Source organism: Sminthopsis crassicaudata, chromosome 3 (assembly GCF_048593235.1).
Source record: "Sminthopsis crassicaudata isolate SCR6 chromosome 3, ASM4859323v1, whole genome shotgun sequence".
NCBI lineage: Eukaryota > Metazoa > Chordata > Mammalia > Dasyuromorphia > Dasyuridae > Sminthopsis > Sminthopsis crassicaudata.
In genome coordinates, this window is record NC_133619.1 from 88,576,670 (window position 1) to 88,592,590 (window position 15,921).

The 15,921-nt window shown below is 36.0% G+C and overlaps 1 pseudogene; it reads right to left on the reverse strand.

Annotated features, from left to right (window-relative positions):
* Positions 1-5,236: 5,236 nt before the first annotated feature.
* LOC141561891 (small ribosomal subunit protein eS10 pseudogene) lies at positions 5,237-5,678 on the reverse strand (annotated as a pseudogene).
* Positions 5,679-15,921: the final 10,243 nt, after the last annotated feature.

Consider the following 15,921-nt stretch of genomic DNA (forward strand, 5'->3'; position numbering starts at 1 on the left):
AGTGACTTGACCAAGATCACAGATCTGACAGTAAATGTCAGAAAATTAAACTCAGCTCTTCCTGACCTCAGGGCTCCATTGTGTCTAGCTGTCAAGGAGGAGGACCGGGGAACGAGAGGTACTGTCCACACGAGAATGGGATTCAGCCAAGAGGAAGTAACCAATCACCCCTCCACAGCCAATACTTCTGTTGCTCTCTTAAAGTCATAGTGCCCAGCTTCTTAAGTCTGTAGAAAAGGCAAGTTCTTTTCCCATTCAGGTCCCAGATCTCAGGTTCTATGTCCCCTTAGTTTTTCATCCATAGGAATCCTCTGCCTTAGACATACCCTTGATTTAAGGGATTCAATACCTTATGCACAATTCCAAAGTTTCCTGAGTTTGTTTTTATCCTTGCTTTTTGGTGTTAGAGTGAATCATTTAGATCGTTCTGATTTTTCATCCTCTCTGAAATCTTCCCAAGCTGCTTTTTAGGAGTTGGTAAAGTTATCTTGCCTCTCTGTGATCCATACATCTCCTTATTTCCATCCCCCCAGTTCACCTGGTTCAGCTCCAAGGTCAGCAGCTCCCCATCTGTATTTAATTACACTTCAACTCTCCAGGCTCCAACCAGACTGATCACAGCCAACCAACTACCTTAAAGTCTGGGGAGGGAGCATTTTCATCACAGTTTAGTACTCGGGGAACTGGAACCACCTTTTTTGACTTGGTGAAAAGCTTAAGCTGCTCTTTGTAGAAGGGAGGGTCCCAGGGTCCTTCTTTAGCTGAGATTCAACATAATTGGCCTCAAGTCCACCTCTCTTACCTAACTGTTCTGGACATTTCTCCCTTTCAGGTCAGAGGATACAAGGCATTTTGAAATTTTCAAGCTGACCATACACATATTAAATTCTTTGGAGAATCCAGGGATAAAATATTATATTAAACTATATTAAATTTTATATTTTAAAAAGGCATCTTGTTGATGCCTTCTATCTTCACTCCAGAATCATTTTAAACCCTCCTCCAAGACTGAACAGTCCCTTGTAACAAATAAAATCAATTAAGTAAAATCAATCTACACTATATTGAACATGTCAGACAATATGTAAAATTTTCTAAGCAAATAATTGGCAATTTTGATACATGATTCTGTGCAGCACTGTTATCATCTCTGGGAGATCAGAAAATTGTTATATTTAAATTCTACCAATAATATTTGCTGGTATTTTCCTTTGTTTGAGTGTTCCCATGCTTTTTAGCATGATGTTTTCTGCAATGTTGTAAGATACCGTCAATGAAAATGAAAACAGCATCAAGGACAGTTACCATACTAATGGTAAATTATTCCACTTGACAAGGCTGCAAGCCAAGCCTAACATGGAGGGAGAATTGCTGCAGGACTTTTTGTTCACAAAAGACTGTTCACTCAATGCAGTCTCTAGGACTGAGCTGCACAAAATATGGGTTGATTCTCTACTGCTTATGCTAATTCTGGCTTGACAATTAACACCAAGAAAACATAGTTTTTCTATCAGCCAGCACCACACCATCCATATGTATCACTTACTGCAAATGGAGAAATTTTGAGTGCTGTGGATAAGTTCACTTGTTTGGCAGTATACTTTCCAAGGATGTACCCAGAGATAATTATATTGAAGCACACATTGCCAGAGCTAGCTCAGTGATTGGAAGGCTCAGAAAGGAAATATGGGAAAGGAGAGGTATTACACTGCTTACCAAACTGAGAGCTTACAGAGCCACTGATCTGACCTCGTTGTTGTATATATGTGAAACCTGGACAGTCTACCAGCATCATGTCAAGAAACTGAATCCATTCCATTTGAATTATCTTAGGAAGATAGTGAAGATCAACTGGTGAGATAAAGTACCAGACACTAAGGTCCTTTCTCAAGCTGAATTACCACGCATTCAAACTCTACTGCAGAGAGCACAACTCCAATGGACTACCCAGACTGTTCAAATGTATGTTTACTTATGTTTAGCTGAAAAAAAAAAAAGTATGTTTACCTAAAAAACTGTTTTACAGAGGACTCACACAAGACAAATGATCATACAGAGTTCAGAAGAAGCAATAAAAGAATACTGGTCTCTAAAGAACTCTAGAATGGATTGTGAGACATGAGAGGTCACAGGACTGTCCAACATGGTGTACCTATATCAAGGAAGGCCCTGTGCTCTATGAACAAAGTAGAATTGCAGTAGCTGAAAGGAAATGGGAGATGCACAAATTTAGCAACATCTCAACTCCATGTGTTCATGTGAACTATTTATGCCAGACCAGTGGTAGAGCCTTACAAGCTCATATTGGTCTGATCAGTCACAGTTGAACATATTGTACCTTATCCCTAAAATAGTCCTCTCTAAGAACTAAGGACAACAACCATGTACTAACTGCATCCTTGCTGCCTACAGATACACCCATGTCTTCTACCTTTTAAAAACCCTCATTTGATCCAACATCTCTGCTAGCTATTATCCTATATCTCTCTTCTCTTTTGTAACTAAATTTTGTGAGAATAGCAATCACAATCAACTTCTTCTTCTTCTTCTTCTTCTTCTTCTTCTTCTTCTTCTTCTTCTTCTTCTTCTTCTTCTTCTTCTTCTTCTTCTTCTTCTTCTTCTTCTTCTTTTTCTTCTCCTCCTCCTCCTCCTCCTCCTCCTCCTCCTCCTCCTCCTCCTCCTCCTCCTCCTCCTCCTCCTCCTCCTCCTCCTCCTCCTCCTCCTCCTCTTCCTCCTCCTCCTCCTCCTCCTCTTCCTCCTCCTCTTCCTTCTCCTTCTCCTATTTCTTCATCCTACTCTTTTTTCTAACCTGAATTGCTTTGCCCCTCCACTTCTAAGGGTTTCCATTATTGGCAATCACTTGAACATCTTTAGCTCTACCATATCTCAGAACTCTCAAACCCAAGGGATCCACTAGTCTCAGCCTCCAAAAGAGGGATTACAGACAAGCACCATCATTACCAGCCATTCACACTCTTCTAAACTCTCTGTAATCTGGATTATGAACTGAAAGTGCTCTCCCCAAAATTATCCACATTCTTCTCATTGCCAAATCTAATGGCTTTTGCCCAACCCTCATTCTTATTGACCTCTCTCAATCTTTGACATTCTCTAGATACTTCTTCTAGATACTTCTAGATAATCTCTTCTCTCCACATTTTAACGACATATTTCTCTTCCAGTTCTTTTCCTGTCTAACTACTCCTTCTCTTTTGCTGCCTCTCCCTCCTGATTATGCCCACTGATTGTGAATGTTCCCTAAGTTTCTGTTCTAGGTTCTCTTTTCTTCTCCCTTTATATTTCTCTTGATGATCTCACCAGCTCCCTTGGATTCTGTCATTATCTCTATGCTGAGGCTTCTCAAATCTATTTATCTACTCTTAGCCTCTCACTCCAGTATCACATGACCAGCTACCTCGTGGATGTCTCTGGAATTGCATGGCCCAAAAACATCTCAAACTCTACATGTTGAAACTAGAATTTTTGTTTTTTCTCTCGGTTTTCTTATTACTGTCGAGAATATCACCATTTATATGGCTCTTTTCAACAATGAGATATTTCAGGCCAGTTCCAATGATCTTGTGATAAAGAGAGCCAGCTGTACCCAGGGGAAGGACTGTGGGAACTGGGTATAGACCACAACATAGCATTTTCACTCTTTTTGTTATTGTTTTCTTGCATTATGTTTTCTTTCTCATTTTTTTCCTTTTTGATCTGATTTTTCTTGTGCAGCATGAGAATTATGGAAATATATAGAGAAGAATTACACATGTATAACCTATCTAGGGGAGGGAGGTGGGGGGGAGGAAGGGGAAAAAAATTGAAACACAAGGTTTTGCAAGGGTGAATGTTAAAAATTATCTATGCATCTGTTGAAAATAAAAAGCTTTAATAATAATAATAATAAAAGAATTAAAAAAAAACACACAACAGAAAAACAATTTTAGAGCTAACAGTCTTCCATCATAATACATCAAAATACATTTACAACTTAACTATGATGTCTTCTGGTAAACATAAGTTATGAATGTAGTCAGGGTGGCAATGTGATTATATGTGTGTATGTATGCCTACGGAACTTGGGCAAAGAAAATGAAGGTGATAATGGTAAAGAAAATTATTGGTGGGAAAAAAAAAAAGAAAAATCTTTCCAGTAACTCAGGCTATCACTCTGTTTCATCCTCAACTTCTCACCTCTAAATCCAATCTATGATCAAGATCTACTGATTTTACATGTGTAACATGTCTTAAATTCCCTTCTCTACTCACCCAGCTACCACCCTCACATAAGCCCTGATCCCCTCCCATCTGGATTATTATAATAGCCTTTTGGTTGATCTTTTGGCCCCAAATCTCTCCACATTCCAATCTATCTTCCATTCCACTGACTAAATGATCTTCTGAAACACAGGTCTGATTATGTCAGCTCCCTATTAAATAAATTCCTGTCGCTCCCTATTAACTTGTAAGAACAGTTGCAAAATCCTCTGTGGGATAAATAAAAAAACAAAAATTCAAATCCTATCCTCTGTCAATAACAAATGCTTACTACAACTGCTGGGGGTACAAAGAAAGACAAACAAAGAAAAACAAAGTTCCTTCCTTTAAGGAATTCACATTCTAGTATAGGATGTGTATAGTATAAATGGGAGGTAGTTTTATTAGGGAAGCATGAGCTATAGTGGAAGGTCAAGAAAGGCCTGCTTGTTTATTGTTGTTGACTTGTGAGGGAAAGGACAAATTTTACAAATGGAGAAACTAAAATACAGAGAGAATAAATTACTTACCTAAGATTGCATAATGAATCATTTCCTCATTTAAATCTGCTCTTCTTTAAAAAAAAAAAAAAAAATCTTTGAAAGATATTTCTGTCCCTGTTCTCTCTAAACTGTTAGAAGCATTTCTTGGCATGGACATTCATGAGTTTGATGAGTAGCTTTGAAATGTAAATCTTTGCTGAAAGCAGATGTAAATTTCCTTCATTCACATAGGAACTTGGTCATCTTTAAAATGTCCACAAATGTTAACCATTTCCCCCAGTTCCTCTCTGATAAATATTATACTAAGTCCTTCATCCAATATGATCCATGTGCCTCATATAACAAGATTTACTCAGTTATTCCAAATAAGGCAAGACTATAATTTTCTCCCCACCCCCAATTTTATTCAATATGAAATGTATTTCTAGAGTTTTTATTGAGAAGGTTGACCACCATGACCAAACACACCTAAATTGCTATTCTGTTTGGAATTCTGTTACAGACCCAGCCCCAGCTTCCACCTTCTTATCAGAACCAGGGGAAGCAGTATTTCATTTGTATGTATCTCTGTCAGCTTCACCGGGTATGTCCGGCAGGTTTCTCACTTTCTGGTCCATTAGATCTTGACCTTCCTGTCTTAGGACTTCTTTGGAGGGTGACAGGCACAGTCCTGAGGGCAGGTAAAGGTAATTTAAGATCTACTGAATGCCCTCATTGTTGAGTGCCAATAGAAATGAAAACTACTTCTTAATATAACCTTGAGACTTTAGAGACTGCATGGTCTTCATGACATGGAGATTGGGCATCTTCTTGTTGCCACTCAGGTGCTTTGATATATGAACATCCTTCTTGGCTCATTACTCCCTCCTTAAAAAGGCGTTCATAGATGGCAACTTAGTTCTTCTTCGGCATTAACATCTCAGCTACAGACACAAGTAGGATAGAAAGGAAAGAGCATGTGCAACATGGTGTCTCCCAAGGCTATAATTTTCTTTCTTTTTTTTTTTTTTTTCTGAGACAGTTGGGATTAAGTGACTTGCCCAGGGTCACCCAGCTAAGAAGTGTTAAGTGTCTGAGACCAGATTTGAACTCGAGTCCTCCTGAATTCAAGGCTGGTGCTCTATCCACTGCGCCACCTAGCTGCCCCCTCAAGGGTATAATATAACCCCCAAATCTTCAAGAATTGTCAGATTTTCCTCCTAATCTTTGCCTGGTATCACCAGAGTATGATAGACTGATGGACTTGTAATAAAGGAGATCTGGATTCCAGAGTTGATAATTAATAATTAAATGACCAAGGACAAGTTATTTAACTCTATACCTCAATTTTTTAATTCATGAAATTGAGACCTCTCAAGTTGTGTAAGAGAATTATTTTGTAAATCTTAAAATGCAGTAGGATTTTGAGTTTTATTCTCTCTCTTCTCTGTAAAGTTATTTAGAATAGACATCTGACTACTCGCCCTCATAGAGCAAAACTTCAGATTTCCTGAGAAATAACCAGTTGATTTTCAAGACAGTTCTTGCTCTCAACTTTGTACAAACATGAAGGATTGGGAAAGAGACAGAGACAGACAGAGGAGAAATTGGAGATAATCAACAGAGGGAAGACACTAGACATTTTTACCATAAAAATGGGTCATAGATTTAGAACTATAAAGGGAATTTTAGAAGCTATCAGATGGTAAATAACTGAGGTGGGATTTGAATCCAGGACTTGCTGAATCCAAGTTCAGCACCTTTTCCTCCAAATCATGAAGCTAAGACAGATTTTACTGAATGGAAAGAGAACAATGTAATCATGTCAAATGATCTCATGAAGAAACAATACCTCTCATTCTTGAAGTGATAATGTCATTGATGTGTGATTTTAGCATTGTGAGTTCCCCCCAAGCCAAAAAAATAATAACTCTTCCTCATTATTTCCAGTTAGCTCAGCTAAAAAAAAAAAAAAATCATCCCTGGTAGATAATCTCCTAGGCTTCGACTAAAGTAAAGCTGGCACTTGGATGGGAGAGGCACTAGACCTGTGATTTCATTGGTTTAGTCGAGGTAACCTCTGCAAATACACTCGAACACTATCCCTATACCTGATAGTCTTAGAAAGTGATTCTTGGGACAATGAGAGGTTAAGTGCCTTGCCTAGGATCATATAACCAATATGTGTCAGAAGTAGGATTTGAATCTAAATCCTTCTGGATCCTATTGAGCTCTCTAACCATTGCACTGTGCTATCTCTAAGGACAGACATAGAATCTGTTCCATGGTCTATGCTCTTAGAGCCATTTTAATTTTGTAGGTTCTAACAAAACTTGGGCTCTTCTGGCAAAACTCTTTGAAAAACCAAGGATATCTCCATACCACCAATAGGAGCTGGAATAGAATGGCCACCAAAACCATCTGCTGTGATATAGAAGGAACTGGTAGGGCAAATATAACCCCATATCTAAATGATTTTCTCAAAGTCATTTTTTGAAAGACCATCTTCCAAATGGGGATATTAGTAAACTGGAAAGCATCAAGAAGATGGGCAACAAGGAAGGACTTCACATTCATGCTAGTTGATTATTGTTTAAGTACCTGGTTTCCATTAACTTGTTTTAATATTTTGTTAATTATATTCCATTATAATTGGTTTCCTTTGAAATTCTATGCATTTAGGGTTAAAAAATGCATTTAAAAACATGATTCTGAGAATGGGGTCCTAGGTTTTAGCAGACTATCAAAGGGATTTATAACACAATAAAGATAAATGAATCATCGGTTAAGGGAATTGTTTAGCCTGAAAAGGAATAGAAAAGGATTGGAATATGGAGTTTGGAGAGCTGCCATGAAATATCTGGCCTGGTGCACAGAAAAGAGATTAGATCTATTCTACTTTACCCCAGAAATAAAAACTGAAAGTGAAAGGTAAAAGTTACAAACAGGGAAAATCAGGCTTGATGTAAAAAAGATCCTTCTTAACAATTAGAGCTATCCAAATATAAAATGGACTGCCTCCAGACCCTTAGGCTCTCATTTAATAGTGGTCTTTAAGTAAGGTTAGATGGTCACTTAGAATCATAGACATAGAAATGGAAAGAACTTTAATGCCATCAAATCCAGTTTTCCTTTTTTACAGATAGAAATGTGAGACACAGAAATATTTGCCCAGAGTCACACAAAGTAGCAAGAATCTAAGGCTGGATTGAAATCAAGTCTTCCTAACTCCAAATCCAATGCTCTATCCCTGTGCCACCTGTCCAGTAGGCTGGGAAAGATTTATTTTTTCAAGTTTAGTTAAAATAGCTAACCACTGAGTTGCTTTCCCAATATGGGATTCTGTAATTCTAGTTGAAGAAATAGCCTTTCCTGTAGAAGGTGATTTACAATGAAGATTAAGGAAGAAACAATTCATACCATTTAAGAATTGATACATACAAGCAACCACATCTTCCCTTGGGATCTTTCAGTGATCCTTAACTTTCACCACTTTCTACTTTTATATAACAATGCAGATTACTGAACTTCTTTTAAACAATAGTGACCAGACATCTACCTAGCTCAACTAGGACACCTAAATTAGAACTCCATTAGAATGGATGTTTTACACTTTCCCATCTGCTTTAGAGATTCCTGCTGACAGCACATAAAGTTCAGAGAAAGGAAGATCATGTTTTATTATACTACTTAATAATGCCCTGAAAATATGTGCCCATCTGTTCAGAATCTGGAAGAAATGGAGTCTCTAAGAAACTGAACTGTAGTTAATCAGCCCAACCCTCCCCCCCGAAAAAATTGGTATCTACTGTGATTGAGAAGTAAGAACATTGCTGGTGGAAATGTGAACTGATTCAACCATTCTGTAGGGCTATAAAATCACATATACCCTTTGACCTAACAATACCACTACTAGACATGTATTCCAAAAGAGATTTATTTCAAAAGGGAAAGGACTTATATATACAAAAATATTTATAGCAGCCCTTGTCTCAGGACAAAGAATTGAAAATTGGGAGGATGTCCATCAGTTGAGGAATGGCTGAATATTTTTTTTTAAATGATTACACCAAGATAAGTAAAGACAACTTTGAAAGACTTAAGAATTCTGAGCAATGCAATGACTAATAAGAACTCCAGAAAGTTTATAAAAAACATGCTTCCACCTCTAGGTAAAGAAGTAATAGACTAGAGGTGCAGAATAGTACATATTTAGATACATCCCTGTTTCACTATATATATTTATTATGAGGAAAGATTTTTATTGGGAGGGGAAGGGGAAATTCTATAGGGTATGGGTGAGTAGCAATAGTGATTAAAAAATTAAATAGAACATTAATGAAAAATTTTAAAATATGCAGAAGATAACAGAAGGAAATCAAGAAGGGATCACAGACAAAAAAAAAAGCTACACATGACAGAAATGACAGTTTCATATGCCATTCTCTTTTTCTTTGTGTATGAAAATGTTCATCTTTGTTAAGTTTATAAAAAAGATAATGGTGTGACCCTGGGTGAGTCACTTAACCCCAATTGCCTAAAAACAAAACAAAAAATAATAAAGATAATGGAAGATGAGAAAGTTAGATGCCACAGAATTAAAGGACAAGTATTATCCAAAGGTTTAAAAAGTAGAAGGGAATAATAGTATGTGTAAACTGAAAACTAGTGAGTTTGACTTTGACTCCTGGAAATATTCTAAAATGAACTATGTTAATGATTTTATTTTACTTCTAGCTAATTAACATATATACATTTTCTCTTCCTCTCATTTCCCCATATTGGAAAAAAGAGAAACAAAAATCTTGCAATATCTATACACAGTCAAACAAAACATATGTTCACAATCATCAGTGTCTAAAAATGTATATATCATTTTGTAACCTGAATTCTCTGCTGAGAGGTAGACAGCATACTTCATCATTAGTCATCTGGATCATGGTTGGTCATTTGCTATGGTCAGAGTTCTTGAGTCTGTACTTCAGTTGAAGCATAAGAGATTTTACTATCCTATTGTTTTAATTGTGTTAATCTTTGTATTTCTTCTTTTTTCCTTTATTTTATTTTTTATTATAGCTTTTTATTTATAAGATATTTGCATGGGTAATTTTTCAGCATTGACAATTGCAAAATCTTTTGTTACAATTTTCCCCTCCTTCCCCCATCCCCTCCCCCAAATGGCAAGTAGACCAAATACATGTTAAATATGTTAAAGTATATGTTAAATACAATATATGTATACATGTCCATACAGTTGTTTTGCTGCACAAGAAGAATCGAACTTTGAAATAGTGTACATTTAATGGACAGAATCAGCTACATCCAGAAAAGGAACACTGGGAAATGAATGTAAACTTTTATTTTTACTTTCTGAATCCATTTCTTCCTGTGCAACAAGAAATTCGGTTCTACACACATATATTGTATCTAGAATATACTGTAATATATTTAACATGTATAAGACTGCCTGCCATCTGAGGGAGGGGGTTGGGGGAGGAAGGGAAAAAATCTGAATAGAAGTAAGTGCAAGGGATAATGTTGTAAAAAATTACCCATGCATATGTACTGTCAAAAAAAAGTTATAATTATAAAATAAAATAAAAATTAAATAAAAAAATAAAATAAAATAAAATAAGGAGAACAGCGCAAAAAAAAAAAAAAATAGTGTACATTTAGCCTGTGAAGGAAATCTTTGTATTTCTTCTACACAAGATATTGTTAGATTCTGTTTTCTAATTCATTATGCCATCTTCTTCCATTTAATGGGTGGATTAATACCATCCACATTTGAAATTATGATTACTAATTGTATATTTCCCTCCATCTTGACTCTTGTCTTGTGATTGGATTCTGATGATTCTAGGGGAGAAAGTGAGACTGATGGCTTTGTGCAGCTCTGCCTCATTTAAATATAATTCATGGGCAAGCCAAGATATTACCCTTGTGATGTCATTGAGAGAGAGAACAAAGGAAAGGACAAACAACAAAAATTTCTCTGCATTCTTATCCTTTTATTTTTCTTTTTAGCCTGCTTCCTCTTTTAAAAGGAAAAGAGGACAGTTACAGAATAGTGTACTTAGTACTTACTTTCAAGCATTCCAGGTTTAATGCAATCTGTTTCTGTTCTCTTGCCCCTTTTCTAGAGCCCTGTCACTGGTCTTTACCTTTCTTTTTCTTTCTTTCTTTATTTTCTTCTTTCCTTCATTTAAACCAACCCCTCTTTAAGATTCACCTTCCTTAGCAGTTTTTTAAATTAAATTTTTTTTTCAGTTCCAAATTCTCTCACTTCCTATTTAGAATTTGTTCTGCTTAGAACTAAATTCCTTCTTTATTCTACCTACCTTCTATTCTTTCCTTTTCCTCTCGTTTCCCTATTGAATGAAATTTATTTCTATACCCAACTGTGTTTGAATATTTTTCCTTGGACCAGTTCAAATGTCAGGAAAGTTCCAGTGTTGTTTTATTCCTGCCTTCCTTCTTGTTTTTTTTTTGTTGTTGTTGTTGTTGTTGTTGTTGTTGTTGTTGTTTCATCCCAATTATAGGAGATAAATTCTCCCATCCTTCTTTTACCTTTCCCCTCTTAGTATATACTTTTTCCCTTCTCTATCTATTTTGCTTTTAAGATCATCAAAGAAGAACAGAACTATGTCCAGGTCTTCTGATTTCTTAGAGTTCCCTTCTACTCCTGATGATGATAGATAAGGGGACACATGTATCAACAACATATTAGAATGTAAACAGTTTATCCTTGTTTAGTCTTGTATGACTGTATGCTCAAGTTTATGTTTCTCTTGGCTCTTATGGTTTCAAAGTTTCTACACAATTCTGTTCTTTTCAGTAGCAACTAAATAGAATAGTAGATAGAATGCTGGACATGGAAGCAGGACCTAAATTCAAATTCAGTTTTGGAAACTTACTTTGTGAGCCTGAGTGAGTCATATAACCTCTGTCTGCCTCAGTTCCCTCACCTGTAAAATGAAATTGATAACAACAGTTAGAGTTCTGAGAATCATAGGAGGTAATATTTATATGGGGCACATTATAGGTGCTTAATAAATGATTCTTTCTTTTCATAAAAAAAATACTTAGAAATCATCTATTTCATTAAAGGTCCTATTGCATTATGTTCAGTTTTGCTTGGTAAATTATTCTTAGTTGTTAGCCTCTATCTTTTGACTTGTGGAGCATGGTCTTCAAAACTTGCTGCTCTTGTATAGTTGTGGTTACAAAATCATGCATAAGCTCCTCTGTACCTAAATACTCATCATACTGGCTACTTGCAATATTTTTTCTTTGATCCAGAAACTCTAGATTTTGGCTATAATTTTACTAGGATTTTAATTTTGTGATTTTTTTTTCAGGAGGTAATTAATGGATTCTTCTGTTTTCACTTTGCCATTTGGTCCTAAGAGCTCTAAGTAATTTTCTTTTATTTGTTAAAATATGGTAGATATTATAGCTTTTGGGTCTTAGCTTTCAGGTAACCCAGTGATTCTTCATTCTCTTTGGGCTATTTTCCAGATCAGTTTTGTTATTGTTAAATTTTCTTTTTGGTGGGGGAAGGCATTTGGGGTTAAATGACTTGCCCAGGTTCACACAACTTGTTTTAGGTCAGAATTGAACTCAGATCCTCCTGACTTCAGGACCAATGCTCTATCCATTGCACCATTTAACTACCCTTCTATTTTCTTTTAGGGTTTTTTTTTTAATTGTTTCTTTTTTTCCCAGGAACTTTGTGACTTAGTTTTATACCTTTTGCATCAACCTACTATTTCTATTTCCCATTGTTTTTATTGCAGCTTTTTTCTTCTAATTTTTCCTCTTTTTCATTTCACTCATAAAAATATTTTTAACTCTTCTAACAATTCTTGCTTCATATCTCCCAGAAATTCTAGGTGAACTTGTACCCAAGCTATGTTTTCTGTAAGGCTTTGTGTATAAATGTTTGAAGTCAGTTTCTTCTTATGAATAATAGCTCTTGATAGCAGAATTCTTTTTTGTTTTACTTTTTTTGTTTTTCATTCTTTCAGCCTTCTGCCTTTAGACTTTTTGTCAGAGTTAGGGTCTGCGTAACATTTTGACTCAATAAAAGAAACATGTTGCAGCAATTGTGATAAATAGGCTAGGCTTCCTGTTCTGAGGGAAAAGAAAGGCAGAAGCCATCCTTAATATGATATGCATATAGGGTAAGACATATAGAATTCCCTTGCAACTAACCCTGACCAAAAAAATTAAATTTATTCATTTGTTGTCGTCCTTTGTATTTGAAGAGGAACAAAATTACATCATTGTGTCAGGGTCAAAGTACAGTTTGTCTGACTGCAATGCAAACTTGGAAGGCTCTACCACAGGTCAGAGACAGATGAGCTGAGATATTGCTAAATTTGTGCATCTCCTGTTTCCTTTGAGCTACTACAATTCTGCTTTGCTCGTAGAGCACAGTGCCTTCTCTCATAAGGGCACACTATGCTGAGTACTCCAGTGCCAGTGTCTCCTATGTCGCCCAATCCATTCCAGAGTTCTTCTGAGATCTTAATATGTCCTTGTATGTTTCTTCTGATCTGCATGTGAGCACTTACCTTGTATGAGTTCTTCATAAAATGTCTTTTAGGCAAACATCCTTTTGGCATTTTAACAATATGGCCAGCCTATCAGAGTTGTATACTTGCAATAGAGCTTTAATGTTCAGCATTTCAGCTTGAGAAACTCCGGGTCTGGTACCTTATCATGCCAGATGATCTTCACAAGTTTCCAAAGATAATCGATTCTGTTTCCTGGTATGTCACTAGTATACTATCCAGATTTCATAAGCATACAACTCAATAGCTCTGTAGATCCTCAATTTGGTAGGCAGTCTAATACCACTTCTGTTTCACAGTTGCCTTCAGAGCCTCTCAAACACGAAATTAGCTCTAGCTGTGTGTGCATCAACCCAATCATCGTGTGTATCCCCAGAAAGTGTACTGCCAAGGTAAGTGAACTTACCATTTGCTGTAACTGATGGTTCTACAACTGGATGGTGTGGTGCTGACTGGTAAAGAACCTGTGTTTTCTTGGTATTAATTGTCAAGCCAAAATTAGCCCAAACAACAGAGAATCAATCCATACTCTGTTGCATCTCACCTTAGAAGCTGGCAATCTTGTCCAAAAAAAAAAAAAAATTAAGTAGGATTTGGAATCCGAGAACCTAAGGTCAAAAGAGTCTGGAAGATGCAGAGAGTCCTTCTGTTGGTATCTCTCCATGTGGAGAGACTAGGGATCTGCTTCCAAGAAAGTCATGTGTTGGTGAGATATATTAGAACATACATAGATATTTAGGAACTAACTGGTTTTGGTCAGTTAAACACATGGTGAAGAGAATGCTCTTTGACTGCACGTGTTAAAAAAAAAAAAAAAGCATTAATTAATTACCTCTAGATGTAAACTTTACTAGGATTAATGTCATAGAAGAACTGAGCTAAGTTTGAGTCCATTCTCGCTGGACACTAAGCTGGTATTAGGCGAGAGTATCCCCCTGAGGAACTGGGCAGGGAGTGTGGGTTATGGGAATGGGAATTATTTGTACTTTGGCTCTTGCTATATCTTCAAAGTAAATTTACATTTGTAAAAAACTAATTGATGTTAAATGGCTAAAATTAAAGTAAATGGTTATTAGGGTATTAATCATTAACTCCTAACAGTAAGGGGAACACAACAGAAGAAGGGCTGAGCCAATGGCAGTGGAGATGAGACAACCTCCAAACCTCAGATTACCCCTTGAAGAGCATTGAATGTGAGCCAGATCATGCTCAATACATTTACCGTGTTTTATCAGCATATTAATATTCCATAATTTGTTCAGCCATTTCCCAATAAAGGATATTAATTTTGTTCTTAGAGTTTTGTTAAGTGATGTTATTAATATTTTAGTAAAAGTTCATTCTTCTGCTTCTGTCCTATTTAGTTTTTATCCAGCAGTGAGATCCCTGAATTAAATATAAAGAGTTTAGTGACTTGCCTCATATAATTCCAAACCACTTTCCAGAATGGCTAACCTAATTTATAACTGCAACAATATATTAATTCACTTATCTTCTTGTAGCCTCCCCATTATTGACTATTTCCCTCTTTTCACAGCTTTCCCTATCTGATAAGTGTAAATCTTTTTGATTTTTCACTTTTCTTGTTATTGACTTTCATATAGTCAATTTTTTTAAATGGAAGATTCTATTTGACTTTGTCTAAGCTTCACTTTATCTCTTTAGGAGAGAAATGTAGGCACATGAACAGTTAATAACATTCAAGTTCCTTGAAAATAGAAATGAATAGGATTATCTCCTAGGAAATTCATTTGGAGAGCATCAATGTTTGTGTGATATAAATGATAAGTACCTACATAAGTGCCTGAAAATACACAAAAGTACACATGTTAAATTTCTTTAATGATGATGATTCTTTAGCAATCTCCCTAATAAGTTTCTCTAATAATTATTATATTTTTTTCAATATTGCCAACACACCTGAGAGCATCACATTTTAAATTTTAAGTCTTTATTCTATTGATCCTTTCCTAGTAGGACAATATTCTTATATAGGCTACGTGTTAAGTTATTAAGAAAAGTCCAGGGTACTGATTTTATGTTATAACCTTTCTTTAAAAAAAAAAAAAAAAAAATGGCTTGGCCTATGTCACATTCACATATTGGCTCCAGCTGTGTCAATAGTTTAGCGCACACCAATTTTCAGAGAAGACTGGCTGTATTGGAATTGTTGCCAGCTCCCAGCACTTGTACTTATCACTCAGCAGACTGACTAGCAGATCAGCATTTTTGTTTATAGGTGAAAATGCCCAGGATAAGAACAGTAATGTAAACTATAGAATATATGATTTCCCTCCCTCCTTTCTGGCATCAATCCAAGATGAAATTTAAACAAGTTCTTCCTTGGCATCCCTTAGAGTATCTTATCTGGTTTGGTCCAATGACAATCCAACCAACATTTTGCTCTCATCTTTACTAGTGATTTATTGTAAACAATACTGTATATCATTCAGACAATTAAACTTGCTTTACCATTATTTATGTTGAAATAAGTGAAATTCAACTCACAACATTTCACAACAACTTTCGGTCACTTCCTCTAAATTTTCATTGCTATTATTTTATTGTATTTTATTATTTTATAATATCACCAATTACTTTTC